The 25211-nt window shown below is 39.6% G+C and overlaps 1 protein-coding gene across 3 annotated transcripts in view; it reads left to right on the top strand.

Annotated features, from left to right (window-relative positions):
- ccbe1 (collagen and calcium binding EGF domains 1) overlaps positions 1-25211 on the top strand; it is a 56812-nt gene that overhangs the window by 6856 nt on the left and 24745 nt on the right. The gene's annotated exons all lie outside the window — the stretch shown is intronic.

Here is a 25211-nt window from a genome sequence, read left to right as displayed (position 1 = left end):
TTTGTGTCCTATAAATGTCCAGTCATTTATTTCCAGTTAACTTCTCTGGATTCTTTTGGTTGCATTTCCTGTAAGTATCAATTACTCCTTGTATTTTAGTGAATCACGAAATGCACAAATGTGCCAACAGGAATGAGAAGCATTGTCTACTCACTACACCATAAATCAGTTCCTGATTTATGCTGTAATTCCAAGTCATATTCGGGCACAGCTGGGGGTGCTGCTCAGCTCCAGTGAAGTGATCACTTCAGCCTGATTATTCAGCTTGGCCAAAAGACCTTAAGTCTCCCTTGTTTCCTTTGGTTTTAAATCTGTTTTTCACATCATATTTAAATCTATTCTGCACCTTGGAATAATCCTCTCACTTGGACTTCTGTTCCGTCTCCCAATTCAAATAGCTTTCAACACAAGAAATACATTTTGCAGGGCATTGTTTCCATACTGTTGTCCCTCCAATGATCCATGAAGGATATATTGCAGCACAGTTTAGCAGACCCTAGTAAAATGATGTTTTGTTCTTCTGGGCTACTATGGTTCTTATGATGTTGTAAATGTTTTGGACTGAAAAACAGAATGAACCTAGATTTATAGACAACATATGTGTAGTGTCATTCAGGAAATTTCCATGATGGAAAAAAATGTGACTCAGAAAAGCCCCCGTGTTAGGATATTACTAAATGAAAGTCAACTGAGCCGCAGGCAAACATTCACTATTGTAAACTATTTGATTGGGTAGAGCCCTTTGGATATATGTCTTTACTTCAATTTTCCAACAGTTGAATGTCTTTGCATACCGGTCTTCTATCTGTAACAACACATTGATACAATATAATGAGGCATTAATTGCACAGTGATTATTCTGAGACTAAGGAATGAACATCCGGCGATGGAAAACTGATGAATAAGACAGAAAAAAAGTAGGCTAGCTGAGAATCATTACACCTAGTTTTGGGTTGTCTCTCTATTACCTACAAACCCATCCATCGTATACTATGTGGGACTAATCAAGTCTTCCTACTCGTTTATGGATACCAGAAACTAAAGAGAAGTCCAAGTAAAAGGATTTTGGAAGATAAATTCCAGAAACTGGAGAACTGTAGCACACAACCACATCTTGTTTTGTTGTTATTCTATTTTTTTTCTCCATTTGTTCCAAAAGAGGCGCGTTATAAATTATTAAAGCAGAAACACAAAACAGTTTTAGGTTTGGCGTAAATATTATATATTTAAGCCAAATATTTTTAGGCATGACAACACAATAAGCTATTTGTCTTTGAACAAAAACAAAAATGCATTACAATAAATTGAGTCGTATGCTTCATATCTCACATCTGCTTCATATTCATGAAGCAGATGTGAGGAAGCAGTTTAGGAGTCTGAATGCTCGGAAAGCTCCCGGCCCAGACGGTGTGTCTCCTGCCACCCTCAGACACTGTGCAAACGAGCTGGCCCCAGTGTTTTCTGGCATCTTCAACTCCTCACTGCAGGCATGTCATGTGCCTGCCTGCTTCAAGTCCTCTACCATAATCCCTGTCCCCAAGAAACCTAGGATCACTGGACTAAATGACTACAGACCCGTGGCTCTGACATCTGTGGTCATGAAGTCATTTGAGCGCCTAGTTCTCTCCCATCTCAAGACCCTCACGGCCCCCCTCCTGGACCCCCTGCAGTTTGCATATAGAGCCAACAGGTCTGTAGACGACGCCATCAACATGGCCCTACACTTCATCCTGCAGCATCTGGACTCCCCAGGAACCTACGCCAGGATCCTGTTTGTGGACTTCAGCTCTGCCTTCAACACCATCCTTCCAGACCATCTCCGAGGCAAGCTTTCCCAGATGAATGTGCCTGATCCCATCTGCCGGTGGATCACTGACTTCCTGACGGACAGGAAGCAGCACGTGAGGCTGGGAAAGAATGTCTCGGACTCCCGGACCATCAGCACCGGCTCCCCTCAGGGCTGTGTTCTTTCTCCTCTGCTCTTCTCCCTGTACACCAACTGCTGCACCTCCACCCACCAGTCTGTCAAGCTAATCAAGTTCGCAGATGACACCACCGTCATTGGGCTCATCTCGGACGGGGATGAGTCTGCCTACAGGAGGGAGGTTGAACGTCTGGTGTCTTGGTGCAGCCACAACAACCTGGTGCTGAATGCCCAGAAGACAGTGGAGATTATTGTGGACTTCAGGAAGCACACAGCCCCACTCCCCCCCATCATCCTGACTGACACCCCCATCACCTCTGTGGACTCATTCCGCTTCCTGGGTACCACCATCACCCAGGACCTGAAGTGGGAGCCCACCATCACCTCCGTCATCAAGAAAGCCCAGCAGAGGATGTACTTCCTGAGGCAGCTGAAGAAATTCAACCTGCCAACACGGACGATGATGCAATTCTACACTGCAATCATCGAGTCCATCCTCACCTCCTCCATCACCGTGTGGTACGCTGGAGCCACTATCAGGGACAAACAGAGACTGCAGCGTGTTGTGCGCTCTGCTGAGAAGGTGATTGGCTGCAGACTCCCATCTCTGCAGGACCTGTACACCTCCAGGACACTGCGGCGTGCAGCCCGGATCTCAGCTGACCCTTCTCACCCTGGACACAGTCTGTTTGACCTGCTCCCCTCAGGCAGGAGGCTCCGGTCCATTCGCACCAGAACCTCTCGCCACAAGAACAGTTTCTTCCCCTCTGCTGTTGGACACATGAACAATAACCACATGACTGTCCCCGCCACTAACACATGACCCTACGCTGTGTCACTGCATCATTTCATGTCTGGCACTGATCACCACCTGCACTCATGTATATATCTTTCTACATAGCACTCATAATTCTTACTCTCATGTATATATGTTTGGCACTGATCACCACCTGCACTCATGTATATATCTTTCTACGTAGCACTCATAATTCTTATTCTCATGTATATATCTCATGTATATCTCATGCACATATCTTTCTTTCTACATAGCACTTTAATTCTTATTGTCTGCACTGAAGCACCGCAGCAATTTCCTAATGTTGTAAACCTCAACATCTGGCAATAAACCCATTCTGATTCTGATTCTGATGAGGAAAGAGCATGAAACACGTCCAAGCTGTTTCTCATCAGCACTGGCAGTGAAACCAGTAGATGCAAAACTATAGATAAGATGGTTCAAAATGATTTCAATAATTTCAGATGCTTGAAATTATTTACCTTAACCAGCTCCATATTGTCATATTTTGATACTAAGGTAAGAGAAAAGAGGAAGTTAGAAGAACAACCTATATTAAGTCAGTGGGTAACACGTGATTTATTTAAGTTAACAAGCCAGATCAACCCAACAGATTTCAGTTTCACACAGTGCACAATCAGTGAAACTTTACTTGCATGTTTTCAATTAAATAATATCAGAAAGTTAGGGGAACAAGTTGTAATTTCAAGTTGATGAAAACTCTAAAAATATACCACCATCAATAAAGTGGAAAGCTGAGAGAGAATCATTTAAAACATTGTATTACCTCAACTACAACTCAAATACCCATTTTACACTGTAAAATGGGTATTTGACCACAAGCTCTGGTATTAAAATGTCATAAACCCTTGCCTTTAAAAAGTACTGAATATATGATCTCTATGACTGACATAGTCATGAGAGTGTGGTTAGATATATTCCATAATAATAAACCAAATGCCTGAAATGATGCATAATGTCCTGTCAGAGAAAAAGATATCAACATCTGCTTTGTATCAGGAGCCAGAAAGTGGGTATGAAGCCTGTTAAGTGTAGCAGACTGCTTTAATGCACACTATGTTGTGAATTCTTGTTTGCTTTTTTTTGCTCTCCAGTGACAGCTCCCACACTGTTGAACATTAAAAAGATGTTAAGAGGAGGAGGAAGTCAGCTGCCCTGTTAAGCTCCTAGTCTATCTCATTTAAACCCTGCTTTATATTAAGTGAAATCAAATGAATGATTAGTAACTATAACTTTTTATTTATTTTTTTGTTTCTGGGGTCGACTGTTTGAATGCTGGATCTTTGTGAGCCAATAATTTGTTGTCTGATTCAGTGAGGCGGTAGAAATAAATTATCATTTATTTCCTAATTTATTTCAATCAAAGCTCCAAAAACCAACAAACTGTACTCCAGAATTAAGTATAAGCAGCTGAACTGGTACCTTTGCTAGCTATACAATAACTTCAAAAACTGAAACTGAAAATTTTTTATTCCAGCATAAACATGATTTACTTAGTGATGGTTAAGACTTTGTTTTGGTTTGAGTAGATCTGCAAAGGCAGAAGACCTTTATTTGAAATTGTTACACAATAACCACTTGGTTTAAGTCGGGGCTTGTTTGTGATTGTGGTTTGAATTTGTTTCTTGGTGGTTGTAGAGGGCATGGATATAAAAAACGAGTAAAAAATATTTTTGGTTTTTAGGTATGGTCACTTCGGGGGAAAAAATGTAATTGTAAAAATTAAAAAAATCTTAATTAAACTGATGTATTTCCAGATTTACTTAATGCACTTTAAAAACACAGTTGCAACTTTTATTAGATTAACAAGCTTGAAACGGAGCTTGCCAATGATAACAAAAAAAATAGCACAGTCATAACACTACAAGTTGTGGTAAACCCAACGCACTTTTGATTCCTGATACGGAACAGAAAATTAGGTCTTGGCTGGCGAAATAAATTGTGTTGTTGATGTATAAAATAAGTTCTAATTTATACCGGTAATTTGCTGGAAAAGTCTCTCTTTTCCAGCAAATTACCTTCTCACCAAGTCTGACAGCACATTCATGGCCCATGATTTCTTTTCTTGTAGGTTGCATGGAAGTCCTAGAAATGATCCAGAATATCCAATCTGTACATATTCCTTCATAGCCACTCTTATAAGCTGGTTGTCTGTTATTTAGACTCAACAACAGGAATCGTCAAAACGTGATGTTCCCTGTTACAAACACATTCTTTTATGATTTTATAACATTACAGCTTTCAAAGTTTACAATAGTGCCAGTTCTTCTTCTTTTCAGAATAAATAATTTCAATTTTGCCAGATGTTGTACAAAGTTAAAAGTGTACCCGGTAGGTTGTTGTGTGCATGGCTCTGTTGCCTGGTCTTTTTGCTCATCTACAGCTATGATGAATTATCTCCTTGTGTGCATGTCCCACTTTGGTAAATACATTACTCTTGAAAAGGAGGGATTAGGTGCACCTGCATGGACTTTTCTGTGCGTATAGACCTAATTGTAAATCCATCATTGTTTATTCAACTATGCTCATTACTTAGTTCTCTTTTGAACTGAAACAAATCTTTTTTCTGTTGTGGGCCAGAAGAGCCAATGCTGCTAATCTTATTCAGTTTTAACATAATGATTTGAGTAGAGAAATATATCATATAACCTCCTCACACTGCCCCCGCTCACCATTATTTTTATCCAGCTGTGCGACCTGCGTCAGGTATAGAGAAGCGGTGTTAATGCACATTTGTACATCTATATAAGGTCATCACGAAACTACAACATTACATGAGGACAAGTTCATCATTCAGTCCTTCAGATGACAATGTCTGCAAAGTGAATATCCAGAACGTCTCTCTTCTCTTCAATTATAAATCATGGTTTCCACCCCTTGGAGGAACTGAAGCATAATGGTTAAAAAAACATAATGATTTGGGAAATCATAAAAGTAGGTTTTGGTGTAGACATCATCAAACTGACGTCATAAGAAGCTCATTGGTCATTTGCCAGAGATAAATTACCTTGATGTTTGTTGTTTTGAAGAAAGGCTTTTCCCTATTAAGAGTAATTTTCATTGAAACAATCCTCTTTTGGAAAAAGAGTTCTTTAAAATTCTTGGTTTGATATTAAAAATCAAAGCCAAAAAAATACATAAAAAAACCAATATTGTTCAGTTTCCCAGACATGGATTAAGGCTGGTTAGAGACTAAAAATGATTTTCAATCCATGTCTGAGAAACTGGCTAGATGTGTTGCGTGGGACTCTATGCCACTGATTTTAAGACACACTTTCACATGGGATACAGGATGATGTCAGACAAACTATATCCATATAGTTTAAACGAGATTTAAAAAATGTGCAGGCTAAGAAATCCTCTACACTAATAACCCCAACAGAGAATGTTTCTAACAGCAACATTCAGGTAATCGTACACTTTTCTCAGAAAAAATAAAAAATGCAACATATCAACAGCAATTAGTTCTGTGTCTCTAAAATTCAATATGATCTTGCTTTGGAGTTTATTCAAATCCATTTTATCTTTTATTTAGATAGTAAAGCTGAGAGTAAGAGCAGAGAGGATGAAACATGCAGTAAATGGCCTTGAGGCAGATTCAAACCCAGGCCTCTACAATAGCCTTACTGCACATAGTTTGCATGGTCAACCCAGTAACTTATACTTGTGCCCTGTTCACTCTCATTCACTCTGTTCACACATTGCCTGACTGAGCTGAGGCAGGTTTATAGTGGACGGCCGAATATTAAGAGTTTTTCACATATAGACAGTACCTGGGCAGGACACTCACATATATGAATGATCGTCCAAAATGCGTTAACATTTTTATCGGTGTCACCCCTCCAGTCCCAACCACAATCACTTTATTAGTGGAAAATCTCCTTATTGTGAAAGTTCAGTCACTGCTAATCAGCCAGCCCTGGTCTTTCCTGTTTCATGTTTTCGCTGCTGACTAACTTGGTGGCCTTGTTCCTGTTGTGGTGGTCCTTTTCATCATTCAGCAGCTTCCCAAGGAAGAATCTTGCACTGCGATTGTTATTCAATAATAATAATGGATTGGATTTATATAGCGCTTTTCAAGGCACCCAAAGCGCTTTACAATGCCACTATTCATTCACTCACTGGTGGAGGCAAGCTACGGTTGTAGCCACAGCTGCCCTGGGGCAGACTGACAGAAGCAAGGCTGCCATGTCGCGCCATCGGCCCCTCTGGCCAACACCAGTAGGGTAAAGTGTCTTGCCCAAGGACACAACGAGTTGCAGTCTTACACGCTTCTCTGCAGCTTCTCTCCTCCTGCTACCCCCCCAAAAACCCATCTCCATAGAGACTGTGTCAGCTTCCAAAAAGACAAAAAACAAACTAAAAACCAGCAACAAACAACTTAAACATAAACAATCACAAAGAAAGAACAATACAGTATCCACATCTGAACCAAAGAGTAAAACAGTGAAATGTGGATTATTAAATATTAGGTCTCTCTCCTCCAAGTCTCTGTTAGTACATGACTTAATAATTGATCAACAAATTGATTTACTCTGCCTTACAGAAACCTGGTTGCAGCAGGATGATTATGTTAGTTTAAATGAATCAACACCCCCGAGCCATTCTAACTACCAGAAATCTCGAAGCACAGGCCGAGGGGGCGGTGTGGCAGCAATTTTTCACACCAGCCTATTAATTAATGAAAGACCAAGACAGACTTTTAATTCATTTGAAAGCCTGATGCTTAACATTGTCCACCCCAGCTGTGAAACTCAGAAACCAGTCTTACTTGTTATCATCTATCGTCCACCTGGGCCTTACACAGAGTTTCTGTCTGATTTCTCGGACTTTATATCTAATTTAGTTCTGAGCTCAGATAAAATAATTATTGTGGGTGATTTTAACATCCATATAGATGCTAAAAATGACAGCCTCAACATGGCATTTAATCTGTTATTAGACTCAATTGGTTTCTCTCAAAATGTAAAAGAACCCACCCACCACTTTAATCACACTCTAGATCTTGTTTTAACATATGGCATAGAAACTGAACATTTAACAGTGTTTCCTGAAAACCCTCTCCTGTCTGATCATTTCCTGATAACATTTACTTTTACAATAATTGATTACACAGCGGTGAAGAGTAGACTTTATCAAAGTAGATGTCTTTCTGAAAGCACTGTAACTAAGTTTAAGAATATAATCCACCCACTGTTATCATCTCCAATGCCCTGTACCAACACAGAGCAAAGCAGCTATCTGAACGCTACCCCAACAGAGGTCGATTATCTTGTTAATAATTTCACCTCCTCACTACGTACGACTCTGGATACTGTAGCTCCTGTGAAAACTAAGGCCTCAAATCAGAAGTACCTGACTCCGTGGTATAATTCTGAAACACGTACCCTAAAGCAGATGACTCGTAATCTGGAGAGGAAATGGCGTGTCACAAATCTAGAGGATCATCATTTAGCCTGGAGAAATAGTTTGCTGCTTTATAAGAAAGCCCTCCGCAAAGCCAGAACATCTTACTATTCATCACTGATTGAAGAAAATAAGAACAACCCTAGGTTTCTCTTCAGCACTGTAGCCAGGCTGACAAAAAGTCAGAGCTCTTTTGAGCCAACCATCCCTTTAACGTTAACTAGTAATGACTTCATGAACTTCTTCACAAATAAAATTTTTATCATTAGAGAAAAAATTACCAATAATCATCCCACAGATGTAATATTATCTACAGCTACTCTTAGTACCATTGATATTAAGTTAGACTCTTTTTCTCCAATTGATCTTTCTGAGTTAACTTCAATAATTACTTCCTCCAAACCATCAACGTGTCTTTTAGACCCCATTCCTACAAAACTGCTCAAAGAAGTCCTGCCATTAATTAATTCTTCGATCTTAAATATGATCAACCTATCTCTAATAATCGGCTATGTACCACAGGCCTTCAAGCTGGCTGTAGTTAAACCTTTACTCAAAAAGCCATCTCTAGACCCAGCAGTCTTAGCTAATTATAGGCCAATCTCCAACCTTCCTTTCATATCAAAAATCCTTGAAAGAGTAGTTGTCAAACAGCTAACAGATCATCTGCAGAGGAATGGTTTATTTGAAGAGTTTCAATCAGGTTTCAGAGCTCAGCACAGCACAGAAACAGCTTTAGTGAAGGTTACAAATGATCTTCTTATGGCCTCTGACAGTGGACTCATCTCTGTGCTTGTCCTGCTAGACCTCAGTGCAGCATTCGATACTGTTGATCATAATATCCTATTAGAGCGATTAGAACATGCTGTAGGTATTACAAGTACTGCGCTGCAGTGGTTTGTATCATATCTATCTAATAGACTCCAATTCGTGCATGTAAATGGAGAGTCCTCTTCACACACTGAGGTTAATTATGGAGTTCCACAGGGTTCAGTGCTAGGACCAATTCTGTTTACATTATACATGCTTCCCTTAGGCAGCATCATTAGAAGACATAGCATACATTTTCACTGCTATGCAGATGACACCCAGCTCTATCTGTCCATGAAGCCAGATAACACACACCAATTAGTTAAACTGCAGGAATGTCTTAAAGACATAAAGACCTGGATGGCCGCTAACTTTCTGCTTCTTAATTCAGATAAAACTGAGGTTATTGTACTCGGCCCTGAAAATCTTAGAAATATGGTATCTAATCAGATTCTTACTCTGGATGGCATTACCTTGGCCTCCAGTAACGCGGTGAGGAACCTTGGAGTCATTTTTGACCAGGACATGTCCTTCAACGCACATATTAAACAAATATGTAAGACTGCTTTCTTCCATTTGCGCAACATCTCTAAAATTAGAAATATCCTGTCTCAGAGTGACGCTGAAAAACTAGTTCATGCATTTATTACTTCCAGGCTGGACTACTGTAATTCATTATTATCAGGATGTCCAAAAAACTCACTGAAAAGCCTTCAGCTAATCCAAAATGCTGCAGCAAGAGTCCTGACAGGGACTAGAAAGAGAGAGCATATTTCTCCTGTTTTGGCTTCCCTTCATTGGCTTCCTGTTAAATCCAGAATTGAATTCAAAATCCTGCTCCTCACATACAAGGTCTTAAATAATCAGGCCCCATCTTATCTTAATGACCTTGTAGTACCATATCACCCTATTAGAGCGCTCCGCTCTCGCTCTGCAGGCCTACTTGTTGTTCCTAGAGTATTTAAAAGTAGAATGGGAGGGAGAGCCTTCAGTTTTCAGGCCCCTCTTCTGTGGAACCAGCTTCCAGTTTGGATTCGGGAGACAGACACTATCTCTACTTTTAAGATTAGGCTTAAAACTTTCCTTTTTTCTAAAGCATATAGTTAGGGCTGGACCAGGTGACCCTGAATCCTCCCTTTGTTATGCTGCAATAGATGTAGGCTGCCGGGGGATTCCCATGATGCATTGAGTTTTTCCTTTCCAGTCACCTTTCTCACTCACTATGTATTAATAGACCTCTCTGCATTGAATCATATCTGTTATTAACCTCTGTCTCTCTTCCACAGCATGTCTTTATCCTGTCTTCCTTCTCTCACCCCAACCGGTCGCAGCAGATGGCCGCCCCTCCCTGAGCCTGGTTCTGCTGGAGGTTTCTTCCTGTTAAAAGGGAGTTTTTCCTTCCCACTGTCGCCAAAGTGCTTGCTCATAGGGGGTCATATGATTGTTGGGTTTTTCTCTGTATCTATGAAGCGCCTTGAGGCGACTTTTGTTGTGATTTGGCGCTATATAAATAAAATTGAATTGAATTGAATTGAACGACCAGGACAGAGAGCCCGGGGATCGAACCGGCAACCTTCCGGTTACAGATACGCTTCCCAACCCCCTGAGCCACGGTCGCTCAGGGGGTTTCTTAGCTGCTTTCTTAGCCATATTTTGTTGCAGACACAGACATTGCTGTTATACTTCTTTGAAGTCCTCTTCAAGTCCGTTGCCTGGGTACATACACAGTTGGTTAAATTCTAATGCTTACCATCCAATAACAAAATTTACGTCACTGGGACCCTAGTGGAAACGCGGAGACGTAAAGTATAGAAGTATGTTCAGCAAGTTGGAGGGCCACTCTAACCAGGACCTCCAGGGTACTTTTTTTTATGGAGAAGAAACTCGATTTAGAAGGACATGTAGGTGCGTGTGTCTACCTCAACCACAAAGTGGTAAAAAAGAAAGAAAGAAATCTGTAGCATGTCCTGCTTGCTTTGTGAGGTTTCCTCACTTTAACATTATTGGCGCATGTTTTTAGCATACGAACTAGAGGACAGGTCTTTTCACTCATGTCACCATAGTTATGTGCCTTGACTCGTACTGCTCCCATTGGACCCTGCATAACTTTATTGTTTGTAGATGACTCATGTTTAATCATCTGGTGTTTCAAAGTAGATAATGCTAGTGTGCTGTATCATCATTGCTGGGGATCATTGAATAAATCTGCCGTGGATAACCTGATATTCGTAGGTTGTATCCTGTCCCTCTTGTTGCTGATTCTATCACTGCATTTGCTTTGAACCTACTTCCCTATTCGTAGGGCCCCCTTGTGACCTACACAGCCTATCTGTTCTGTTGGCTTGTCCTCGTCATTCAAGGAATTTTAATACATATTTACTTAAATACAATTGTCTGAATGCTTATTTTCCAAAACCCAGTAAATGTATTTTGTGCATCAATTTTTTCCACCAATGTTATCATTACCTCTACTTTATTTTGTTTCTCTGTCCCATGCAAGTATTATAGATATGTATTTGTATTTAATAGCTCACCCTAGGGTAAGCAGCTTAGTGATGCGCCTTATACGGTAAAGGAAGTGTCCCGGTCCCGTTCCTTAGCGCTTAGGTAGATACAGTCATGTGTAAGTTATCATAGTGATTGCAGGGGAGGACATGTTAGTGTTAAGGAGCATTCTTTAGTGACAGATGTAAAGCACCAGCAATAACAAACATCCTTTCTCCTCTCCTTTGTCTTCAGCACATAACACCAAACTGTTATATCAGTATTATAGATTATGTGTTGATTCAGTTGCTGTTGATATAAAAAATGTCATGTGCTAAAGGTTCAAATCAGCATTCATGACACATGATCTTTAAATACACTTGGAATTAGGAGGCTCCCTTTATTAGTTCATTGCCTTTGTTCTCTTATTTTCTTTCTTTGAATAATTAGAAACATGCTTTCCCGATTCTGATCAGACTTATTTCAACATTTACAGCATTACTGGACAGATTGTAATTTGATTTGGTTCCTTACATGCATTTTACCATCTGTTTCCATTTGAAAGAAAACTGTAACACAAAACATGCCTCACCCGAAAGTTCAAATAATTTAAAATGTGTCCTTAAGCCTGTAGACTTTTTATTTTTATTTTATTTTGCTGAATAGTTCAACAACAGCATGTGGAGCATTTTCACTTCTTTTAAAGACTTAAACACTATAGCAGTTATTGGAGAGCGTGTCAAAGCATATGGAGGACACTTAAATTTGATTGCTCTCATCAGTATTTCTTATGTACTGGCTGATTATCTTTTTGAATATCTCCCTTTTTCTTGCTTGAATAAATCAGGTGTTAAAGAATGCATTTTGCACGGGTTTTTTCTAAATGATAATCCATTCTACATGTAATGACCTGTCAGCTGATCTTTAAGACTTTTGTGTGTGGTCTGTTTTCACATTCAGCCTAATTTTGCAAATCACAGGCACTTTTTTCCTCCTCTAAAACACGTATCAGCCATTTTTTGCTCGACATTTTGGTTTCTTTAAAGCCTGCTCTTGTTTCTCTTGGCGGATGCTCATTCGTGCATCTGGCTCATTCCGCAGAGAACCGAAGTGTGGTCACGCTTTGGTCACGCTGTGGTTTTGCTTTGGTTAAGGGATGTGGTGATAAGTACACCTCATGCTGTGGCTTTTCTGCCCCATTTCTTGGCTCGAGTTTTACTCAGTATCTTATTTTAAAATACCCTGATGTTGTTTATAAAAATTACACTGTAGCACACTATACATTAAAACGATGTTTGTATACCTATTACAGTGAAACAGGAACTTCTTGACAAGCTCATCACATAATTAAAGTAGTTTGAATGTTTCACCTTGATGTCCTTTTTGATCATTTGTTATTTGTCGTTAGACCACTTGAAGCTGCAATTTCTTCTGCCATTAGTGGAAATAATATGCAACTAATTTGTCAGTCCTGAAGGACAGCAGCTCGACACCACCTCAGTAAAAACACACATCCATACCAGTCATTTTAAATTGTAAACAGCTGCAACGCGCGATGTTAATAACACATTTTGGAAGAGGGACCTCAGGTTTTGTGGTTTTCGACAGATGTTTCCCCTTCCGTTGAGAATTTTTTTCATTTGTTACTGAATTTCAATATTTGTAAGTCAGATGTCATTTATTTTAACGATAATCATCACTGCCGCCGCCGTCAGTGGCTCAGTCCCTTTCTGCAGACTTTATTACACTAGTTTTGGAGCTACATAATACCAGCCCGCCTAAATTTGCTGTCCTTTATCGTTGTCCTCATCTTACCTTCTTCTCCCCATAAATGTGCATTTTATTTGCACATTTACACGCAGCGCCCAGCAATAATCAGAACATGAGTAAGCCATTGTTGGCTAATTTCTATGTGCAGTCGCTGGAAGGAAAATTCCGTTTCACTGCAACATAAAAATAACACAAACACCAGAAAGCCTCGAGCGGGCTAACCTCACATTCCTCACATCTCCATTTGATTACTCTTTTCTTGTCATGAACATATGCTGAAAGCAGAAAAAAATACAGTAACTACTTAACACCTACACGTAATAGTCAGTAGCTGTTTTCACACTGCAGCGCTGTGGCTGAGGAGCACATGAGAAGAAACATCTGAGGAAGTTGGACCAGGCACGATTTTTAACGTTGATCGCTCCCTAGAACAACGTTTGCGTGATGACTGAGTGTGTTTTCCAGTGATATGAGACTAGCACAGGTACAGTAGTAATTCTTTTCGTGCTTTCTGGCTGCACTATCGAGGCAGCACCCTGGGAGAAAAGACAAGTTTGGATAGTCCCACTTCCCCCTAACTTTTTTCGGGAGTTTTTGAAAACGGGCAATAGTACAAGTTGTTCCAGGGCAAACGCTTGTAGTCCTGTGTTTGTATAAGAGCACGTGGCAAAAAACGCAAGACACCCAAAAAATGGATTACAGTTGTTAAAAAGCAAAACAAATTAAATAAATAATAATTAAATAATTTAGGTATAACAGTTTTTTGAAGTAATTGCTAATGTCATGATGTTTAGTAGTTATGTAGAACCATGTGATATATTGCTCTGGCTTCATATAATCAGTCACAGATCCATTGATTTAGATGTGTATTGTATTCATTTTTGAAGAACGTCATTCTAAAACCGACGCCGGAGTAATTTAATGGTGGCGTCAACACACAGTTTGTTTATCAGAGCAGCTTCTGCACTATGTTTACATGTTTATCAGCCCTATCTGCAGCACACTGTGCAGAGTTAGCATTACAGGGAAGACGATGTTGCTTCAGAGTCAAGTTATGTTTTCACGTTTGATCTTTTTTTCTGGTAATTTTTTACTGGGTTTCGATTTTAGTAAAACATCTAGAGTTTCCTAGCACCACAAACATCTTTCATCATCATTTGCGGACACTGTTGTTTACGTTCACTCAGTCCTACTCACTGCAAACTATCTTTCGAGTGCGGTCCAATTGAATTGACTTCAGCACATTAGCATCATTTGGAAGTGTAACCCGGCAGTGGTACAACATTTCATGGAACTATACAGAGTAATTGTGTTTTTCAGTGTAAACCAAAGTTTATTAGAGCTACACTAGAAGCATGACTGTAAATACATGTAAATATGTGCTGGAATTCAGCATTTATTTATTAGCCAAACTCATACAGCAATTCGGTACTTATCATCTGAAAGATCCATTCTACCCTTTTGAGTTTAGAGGAATGTATTTGTATTTCTATTAATAGTTTGTTGTTGTTTTTTTGTATGAGGTGAAGGTTCTGCAGTATTACTGAGAGAGACAGAGAAAATCTGCTTTATACATCACCATTTTTATCCAACTATATTAGCATTCAAAAGCAAAAATTCAGACACATTTTGATATCGGTTGACCTTTCAGGAGCTTAGTTCTTTAAAACAGTTTTTTCTTTAGATAAGTTTTTCATCTTGTTATGGCATCATTTACGTAGAATGGCTTTTTTGCAGTGCAGAGTTTGTTTTTCAGCAGATTTTTCCTCACAGTTAAAGTAATGAGCTGTTAAATCTGTGAATAATAGCATAGGAATTAAATGACTATCATTCCCCGCAAGATTCTTTTAGCATTTCCCTGAAGTGAAAGTTGCATGCTTCCACAGAAATATCTGTGTTTGAAGGGGATTCGTAATACCTGGCCTCTGTCCATCAGAATGGTTTGAGTTAGAAACACATGGAGGTGTAATCAGGTTTACTGTAACAGGCCGCAGATAGCCACGCTCGCTATAATTTCCTGAGGTGTCACTTTTACTAGCTCATGTAATTGAAATGTTTCTCAGCTCGATTTCATCGTGTTGTGTTTTGAATTATTTAAACATTTTTAAGATGTGATCACAGTTCAGTTTAATTTGTCTGAGAGAAAGACACCGCTTTGGAAAAGCTACAGAGAGAGTAAAGAGCTTGGGCTGACTCTGTTACAGCCAGCTGGTGGCTTAGCTGAGCTTAGTGTTTTGTTGCGTGAGTCTTGTTCAAAAAAAAAGATGTTGGATTATTTTGCAGATGCCAGAACAGCGGGATGACTGTACGTAGTCGCTATAACTGTTGACAGCAGATAGATCCACAGAGAGAAGTTCTTATTTCAAGTGAACCTTTACAGCCAAACAAAAGCAGTCAATGAACAGCTGTATCTTATTCCTAGTATGGCTGCATGACAGGCAGAGCACTTGTTTATTGTTTGTTAATTCAGGATGTTATGCAGTTACTAAAAGAGACTCTTACAGAGGAGAAGAATACAATGAATTGTTTTAAGGTTATTCTAATGTTTAAGAAACATGCGTGTTTGCTTTGTAGCAGACAGTGAGATAAGAAGATCAGTACTACTCTAACAGATGCACTAAATGAAGTTGGAGCCAGGGGGCCGTTAGCTTACTCGGTTTAAAATCTGTTTGGAAATAGGGGAGAACAGCCTGGCTGTGTGTGACTGGGGGCTTTTTCTCTCTTGTATTTTTGCTAATTAAACATGCCAAACAAGTTTTTTTTACATGTTTCCAGTCAGTGAAAACTAAGAGGCTGCTGGCTATAGCTTCATGTTCGTACAGACTTCAAAGATGTCTCACTCTTCATTTATTCGCACATAGATAAATAAGTGCACTTGTCAAAATGTTGAAAGTTTCCTCTAACCACAATGAAACACTTTCATGTAATTAAAAGCAACATATTCTGCTGCTACACAGAGCTCTGGAAGCAGATTTTCGCATTTTTCCTTCATTTACTAAGCCTCTCTGTTACCAGCGTGTCACAAGAGAGCATATGAAAACAAAAGGGCAAAAATTAAGCTGTTTGAAATAAGTGCCATGAAATTGAGCAATACATTTGCACAAATCCAATCCAGAGAGACCTTAGCTGTGTACCAGATCTGTGCGACTGTAACAGGCTGTGAGCAACGAGTTCAGACAGTTAACATACCATGCTAGTGATCAAATGAGGCATCATTTTTATTTGAGCAGATATACAGTATGTGCGAATACACTCAGTGGACACTTTCAATTCAATTCAATTCAATTTTATTTATATAGCGCCAAATCACAACAAAAGTCGCCTCAAGGCGCTTCATAGATACAGAGAAAAACCCAGCAATCATATGACCCCCTATGAGCAAGCACTTTGGCGACAGTGGGAAGGAAAAACTCCCTTTTAACAGGAAGAAACCTCCGGCAGAACCAGGCTCAGGGAGGGGCGGCCATCTGCTGCGACCGGTTGGGGTGAGAGAAGGAAGACAGGATAAAGACATGCTGTGGAAGAGAGACAGAGGTTAATAACAGATATGATTCAATGCAGAGAGGTCTATTAATACATAGTGAGTGAGAAAGGTGACTGGAAAGGAAAAACTCAATGCATCATGGGAATCCCCCGGCAGCCTACATCTATTGCAGCATAACAAAGGGAGGATTCAGGGTCACCTGGTCCAGCCCTAACTATATGCTTTAGAAAAAAGGAAAGTTTTAAGCCTAATCTTAAAAGTAGAGATAGTGTCTGTCTCCCGAATCCAAACTGGAAGCTGGTTCCACAGAAGAGGGGCCTGAAAACTGAAGGCTCTCCCTCCCATTCTACTTTTAAATACTCTAGGAACAACAAGTAGGCCTGCAGAGCGAGAGCGGAGCGCTCTAATAGGGTGATATGGTACTACAAGGTCATTAAGATAAGATGGGGCCTGATTATTTAAGACCTTGTATGTGAGGAGCAGGATTTTGAATTCAATTCTGGATTTAACAGGAAGCCAATGAAGGGAAGCCAAAACAGGAGAAATATGCTCTCTCTTTCTAGTCCCTGTCAGGACTCTTGCTGCAGCATTTTGGATTAGCTGAAGGCTTTTCAGTGAGTTTTTTGGACATCCTGATAATAATGAATTACAGTAGTCCAGCCTGGAAGTAATAAATGCATGAACTAGTTTTTCAGCGTCACTCTGAGACAGGATATTTCTAATTTTAGAGATGTTGCGCAAATGGAAGAAAGCAGTCTTACATATTTGTTTAATATGTGCGTTGAAGGACATGTCCTGGTCAAAAATGACTCCAAGGTTCCTCACCGCGTTACTGGAGGCCAAGGTAATGCCATCCAGAGTAAGAATCTGATTAGATACTATATTTCTAAGATTTTCAGGGCCGAGTACAATAACCTCAGTTTTATCTGAATTAAGAAGCAGAAAGTTAGCGGCCATCCAGGTCTTTATGTCTTTAAGACATTCCTGCAGTTTAACTAATTGGTGTGTGTTATCTGGCTTCATGGACAGATAGAGCTGGGTGTCATCTGCATAGCAGTGAAAATGTATGCTATGTCTTCTAATGATACTGCCTAAGGGAAGCATGTATAATGTAAACAGAATTGGTCCTAGCACTGAACCCTGTGGAACTCCATAATTAACCTCAGTGTGTGAAGAGGACTCTCCATTTACATGCACGAATTGGAGTCTATTAGATAGATATGATACAAACCACTGCAGCGCAGTACTTGTAATACCTACAGCATGTTCTAATCGCTCTAATAGGATATTATGATCAACAGTATCGAACGCTGCACTGAGGTCTAGCAGGACAAGCACAGAGATGAGTCCACTGTCAGAGGCCATAAGAAGATCATTTGTAACCTTCACTAAAGCTGTTTCTGTGCTGTGCTGAGCTCTGAAACCTGACTGAAACTCTTCAAATAAACCATTCCTCTGCAGATGATCTGTTAGCTGTTTGACAACTACTCTTTCAAGGATTTTTGATATGAAAGGAAGGTTGGAGATTGGCCTATAATTAGCTAAGACTGCTGGGTCTAGAGATGGCTTTTTGAGTAAAGGTTTAACTACAGCCAGCTTGAAGGCCTGTGGTACATAGCCGATTATTAGAGATAGGTTGATCATATTTAAGATCGAAGAATTAATTAATGGCAGGACTTCTTTGAGCAGTTTTGTAGGAATGGGGTCTAAAAGACACGTTGATGGTTTGGAGGAAGTAATTATTGAAGTTAACTCAGAAAGATCAATTGGAGAAAAAGAGTCTAACTTAATATCAATGGTACTAAGAGTAGCTGTAGATAATATTACATCTGTGGGATGATTATTGGTAATTTTTTCTCTAATGATAAAAATTTTATTTGTGAAGAAGTTCATGAAGTCATTACTAGTTAACGTTAAAGGGATGGTTGGCTCAAAAGAGCTCTGACTTTTTGTCAGCCTGGCTACAGTGCTGAAGAGAAACCTAGGGTTGTTCTTATTTTCTTCAATCAGTGATGAATAGTAAGATGTTCTGGCTTTGCGGAGGGCTTTCTTATAAAGCAGCAAACTATTTCTCCAGGCTAAATGATGATCCTCTAGATTTGTGACACGCCATTTCCTCTCCAGATTACGAGTCATCTGCTTTAGGGTACGTGTTTCAGAATTATACCACGGAGTCAGGTACTTCTGATTTGAGGCCTTAGTTTTCACAGGAGCTACAGTATCCAGAGTCGTACGTAGTGAGGAGGTGAAATTATTAACAAGATAATCGACCTCTGTTGGGGTAGCGTTCAGATAGCTGCTTTGCTCTGTGTTGGTACAGGGCATTGGAGATGATAACAGTGGGTGGATTATATTCTTAAACTTAGTTACAGTGCTTTCAGAAAGACATCTACTTTGATAAAGTCTACTCTTCACCGTTGTGTAATCAATTATTGTAAAAGTAAATGTTATCAGGAAATGATCAGACAGGAGAGGGTTTTCAGGAAACACTGTTAAATGTTCAGGTTCGATGCCATATGTTAAAACAAGATCTAGGGTGTGATTAAAGTGGTGGGTGGGTTCTTTTACATTTTGAGAGAAACCAATTGAGTCTAATAACAGATTAAATGCCATGTTGAGGCTGTCATTTTTAGCATCTACATGGATGTTAAAATCACCCACAATAATTATTTTATCTGAGCTCAGAACTAAATTAGATATAAAGTCTGAGAAATCAGACAGAAACTCTGTGTAAGGCCCAGGTGGACGATAGACTTAATTCGTTAAACCTAGCAAGTACTGGGTTGAATTGGCTGGTGAGTCTAATCTAAACAGTTTTTATTTTCCCGGTTGAATTGATGTTCAGACCTGCTCTTACTTATCCTCCAAGTTTCAGCCTTCACAGTCTCTGTATGCGGCTTGCTCCCTTCTTTTCTGTAGCATTAGGATTTAGCTTCCCATAAAACAAGTGAAATTATTATTTCTGAGTCTTGGATATGCTTGAGGTTTTAATACCATTCCCTTTCAAGCTCTGGATTAGGCCGTTCCCAGTAAGCGCAGGACATCGCACTCAAGCTTACTTAATGCAGTGTTTTTATATGACATCATGCAATTTGCAGTGAAGATCCAAACATAGCGCTTCTTGTATAATACATAACACAGCTCTTTTGTGATACTTAAGCTCATATTTAGAGTTTTGCAGATTCCAGAGGGTTGATTGTGTGCCACATTGTTATAAAAAAGGTTTTAGCCAAAACACATAATTTGATGAAAAGCCAAGGCTGAGTGTCTGGGCGTCTGTTCGGATGCTCTTTTGCATTGCCCTGATACCTGCTCTTCCAGGTGAATCTTTAAACCCGAATTGTTAGGGAAATTTTAAAGTGAACTCTTTTGTTAGGCTATAGGTGTGTCAGCAGAAAACAGTGCAGTGGCCAATAATTTTCTGCACATCTGTCACCCTAGTATAGTCCATACATGGTTAATTTATTTTTCTTGTAACCTTGAACAGCTGAGTTGTTCTTGGATGCCACAGTCTATGCAATGTCAACTTAGACTACACAGTGGGTTTAGAGGTTATCATGCTCCAACTGCTGTTGGTAATAACCTCCTTCTACCAGACATATATCAGCTAGTGGAAAAACACATTTTCCAAGCTCAGTTACCTTTTATGGTTTTTCCAAACAGTTGCCTTTAATTACATTATAATAAGTGATAATAATTGGAGATAGCTGAAGCTGAAGTAAGAGCAACAGACGCAAAGAAAGAATGTTAAGATCCCCTGCTCGCTGCTACAGAGAAAATTATGGTCTGCAACCATCTGATTATTTCATTCTGAGTGTATTATTTTTAGCAGAAAGAATGACCTTTCCAAGAGTCTTTTGTTTTCTCAGTGGGAGGTTTGGAAAACACAAAGGTATCCAGGCATTTGGAAGATGCACTCCGTAGTTTGTTTTTTATGTGTTCCTGTGAAATCATTTTCATCAGGGAGAATTTTCCCCCCTTTTTTGGATACAGCACTGGCAGACGGAACTGTCTCTCTTAATGTTCTTTAGTTTTGTCTGGCTGTAACGCATTGGCTGAACCTTAGCCACTGTTTGTCTTGACAGCTATTGCATGTTTGCAGAAATAAGACACATTGTGACATGCCGGAGTTTTATTTCTAAATGACATAATCTAAATGAAGCTCAGAAACACACGTCCAAACCAGGAGGCCTTAAAAAACTGGTTTATATTACACCGTGATGTCCCTGAAGCTGCAGAGAGAGTCTTATGTCTTTATCTGTGCGCCTGTGTCTGCGTGGCTGAATTTGTCTGCATTTGTAACTATAATCTGTGATGACTACATGAAGGGAGCAGGCCTCGGTTGACCTGAGGTTTCACTTCATTTTGAGGCAATATCTGGTATTACTGTTGTTTTTTTCCTTGTTTCTTCATCAATGGGAGGGAATTTTTTTGGAATATTTTGAAGGGAGTGGCTGTTTTCGTTAAAATATTTGGAGGAAGCTAGATACACAGAGATTCCAGAGAATCCTAGACATAATAAAATGCTCCAACCTTCCCAGCAATATACAAATATGGAAAACATCCGCAAGAGTTTTTCAGGACCTACGTATATGCCATCTCTCTTTCTTCTAACTGTTCTGCGAAACTTAAATGAAAAACACACTGAATCGTGATATAACATCCAGGAAGTGTCTGCAGCACACAAGAGCCCAAACAGCTGCTAAGCTAAACCTTTGCCATAAAAATGAAGCTCGAGTGTAAAGGTCGAACATCTGAGCACACACATTGAATGTTTCTGGCTTAAAGAGGACTCTATCCCCTTGTCCTCTGTTTCCTTCCTCGAAGGACAGATATTTATACCAAGAGTTTGCTCATAAATGCACATAACAAAGCTCAAGTACTGTCAGCTTGATCCAAAGAAATGTGACCCATTACTGCTCCAGTTCTGACCCTCACACATTTCTTAGAGTTTACCTCAGTAACATTAATATTAACAAAAGATGTCATTCATAACATTCATGTCACTACCTCTGACTGCTAATTTGTGAGAATTATTACTCTTGTCATGTCACAATCATTCACTCAAGTCTGGTTTTCTTCAAGATAAGGGTTAAACACTTGGACAAGTTGCTCAGTTTGGTGTCTTTGCAGAACACTTCAACAACCCCTACACTTACTGTTAAATTAGTGCTCACTGGAAACTTCTTATTATAGCTTATTTTTAAAGCATCTGATAGCTGAGTGAGGGAGTGATGATATCGGCTAGAGCTTGAAAATTCTGCTAAACAGCAGAGGATCCTGCAGTAAAGGTGAAAGTGAGCTGTTAATGAACGGCATGGAATACTAAGCATGTAATATGTCTGCAGAACAGTTGCTTTGTGAACATTTCAGAGGTCTGTGTTTGGGATCTAGATTAGAAACTGGCGGCTGCAGGAGAATATTTCTGAAAGAACTGCAAGAGGAAGCTCTTGCGGTCCAAACATGAGACTGAAAGACTGAAAAAGAATTTGGGCAGAGGTACTGTTGATGAGGAAACGTCTGATTTAACAGATGGTTTTGTGCAACCACGCAAAGTCCTGTGTTGCAGGTTTTCCACAACAATCAGTTGACTAAAGCTCACACCAGATTCATTGCAGTATAAACAGGAGGTCCTGTTGTATTTACACTAGCATCTCACGACACATAGCACGTTCATGCAGACTGTGAGGCGAATAGACGGTGCTGATGGCGGTGATGTGGTGCAATGAAACAAGTAAAAAGTGAAGAGAATTCAAAGAAACTAGAAATTGAAAGGACTGTGCCAAAGTGCCAAAGAGTGAGGTAAAAGGAGAAAAAATGGAAAAATGTCTGCGATCCAGAGAGAATAAATAGTCTGAAGGTTCAGTTAGCGTGGCAAATTATCAGAGGCCTTTGAGACTGATCATCAGATACGGACTCAGCGGGCTGGGGAAAGTTATTGTCAGAATAACCAGCATATCAGCTATTCTTTGGCAGCCACTCACGTTCACTCCATTTAATTTTCCCTCTTTAGTTGTCAGGGACCATATACAAAAAACATTAATCTCCTAAGGAAAACGATGCATTGTACCAGATTTAACTTAATTTAACAGTCCCTGGGCAGGTCAAATAACAAATAGAAATACATGAAAACACAACATCGATGAACAAATTACACTAACCTATGTAGTTTACCTTACCTATGTACACTACCTTCACAGATGTCAAATTACACGTGTAAATAATATATACATATTCAACTGGTCAATGTGTGAAAGATCTGAAAAGAGTGGAAATATAAACAATCAATAAAGTCTGTTTTGTTTTGTGTTTCGTGTTGAGTTCAGACCTGAAATTCTGCCTTTTTTTAGATAATTTTAGTTTCTAATGTAGAAACTGTAGATCGGTGTTTTATCACCAAATGTTTTCAAAGTACAGAGAGTCTCTGGAAGGTCAGGGTGTAAGGTAACCTTACTCACAATCAGACTCACAACCCACATCCACAGTCATAATATTTTTATTCTACTCTGAAGCTTTGCCTAAAAATCTAAACTAATTAGGAAGAACCTCATAGAACAAACCATAGCTGCATCAGAAGTCCGTCAAATGGGGTAGATGATGAAATAAGTTTTGTTGTGGATGGTTATATGCATTTGTATATTAATGATATGTTTCTGTTAGCGTGTTCTTTTGTTTTTATGATTGTAGCCATCCTTTTATTTATTTATGAGTCATTTGTAAAAGCTCCACTATTGAAAATGTCATCAGTGTCTTCAGTTTGTTTGTTTTGTCTCTTCAAGCTACCGAGACTTTAATTAATATAAACACAAGTCCAAGAAAAACAGAAAATCCTGGTAGTCATTATATGGTCATAACGGTGGTTTCGTTTATGTCCCACTCTTTTTAGCACGATCAGGCTAATCTGAGTACAGAAGCTGCATCCTCTTCACTTTAAGAAACCTCTTCTCTTGTGAGGAATGCAGAATCACTGGCAGCAATGTTAGACAAATAAGCCTCCATGGAGCAGAGTGCATGTGTTGTCTCACAGCTGTGTGTTTGTGTGTGAGTGTGTTACCATTCAGTTTGCTATTTTTCCTTTTTTGTAAAGCGATGATCGATTTATTTTTCGAACTTCTTGCTGTATCCAAATGTTGACGTTGATGCTTCTGTGTGCTGTGGTGAATTAGTGTGTCACAAGGCACTGCCAGGCCAAGCTGGGTGCACCGTGTTGGTTCAGGGAAGGGCTTCTGTTTATAAGGTAATTAGAGTGCTTATGGTTCACCTCGGGTAACTGAGGTCAGACTAGTTTATGTCTAGATTTCAGGGGCCCCCCTGTAAGAAGATATGCATTACTAGCACATTTAAATAACCTTGTGGTGAAGAAAAAGGCACAGGTGACAAAACAAACAGGCTGTGTGTTGTCCTGATCACTCTGAATAAGTGCAGGTTTTCACAGTCTAGTGTGTGTGAAATCAAGTGTCAGTCACAACATGCGGGCATTGTACGTGTGCAGGCCTGTGACTCCCTGATATTCTTGTAGAAAAGTGGCATGAATGCACCTGGGAAATCTTTCTCCCTTGTTCTTTCACTCATGAATATGAATGAAATCCACATGTGTTTCAAATTTGTTTGCCGATTTGCATGAAGCACATGAGCGAACGGCAGGCTTGCAGGGGAGAGAAGCTGTTGTTGCGAAAAGTTCCAAGGCTCTGTGCGTCAAAACTCGGCGGGGTTTTGTTTTGTGTGCTGAATCATAAAGTGCTTTGTGGTTAAGTGGCCGTGCACAAACTCCTTAATAGTTGTTGTTGGTAAGAGAGCAAAGAAGCATTCATGTCGTGATCCCTGACTCTCCCCAAGTGTGGAGCGTGATTAGGATAAGAGCATTTTCTGCTATTAAACAGTGTTAGAGGAGCAGAGGTAAATTGCTAAATAGTTTTTGGTGAATCAGGAGTTGTCTTGGTACATGCTGCATTTATAACAGTTAAGGTATCCGTCATCACACTTAATCCCAGCACTTCAGCGCTTCAGTGTTACACTTGTGTAGACTACAAACACTAGCTACAACCCTAACCACTACACAATGTAGGAATTTGACAGAAATGAGCAGTAATATCAACGCAGTGCATTCGTTTTTGAGCATGTACTTCACTATATGGCATGTACATTTTTTGTTGTCATGTATTATCCATTTATCTCTGAGGACTTCCATTAAGGAGTTGTGGCAGATTTTTCACAATCAGGAAATAAATCATGTGGATAGTTTGAGGGTATTTTATAGCCTTAGTGCACCAACCTTAAACCCAAGCATCTATCATCCCATGTCTTTACAAAGCATGTTGTTTTAACTTTTAGACAGGTCATGTCTTTACCATCACCCTTTATCTCCTAGTTTTTGTGTCCACACATGTCAAAATACAAATGTTTAACCAAGTGGTGTCATAATAAATCAGTAATTTACATTTAGCCAATTTGTAAAAATGGAAAATGTCAGATAATACTTAGTTGTGTTTAAAGTGCTTTTTTATCAGCAAGGAAAC

This window comes from Mchenga conophoros, linkage group LG7 (assembly GCF_057382185.1).
Source record: "Mchenga conophoros isolate Kocher_MC1m ecotype Shallow Benthic linkage group LG7, M_conophoros_male_GT1.1, whole genome shotgun sequence".
NCBI lineage: Eukaryota > Metazoa > Chordata > Actinopteri > Cichliformes > Cichlidae > Mchenga > Mchenga conophoros.
Note: the sequence above shows the minus strand (reverse complement) of the source record. Positions and strands in the feature narration are given on the sequence as shown.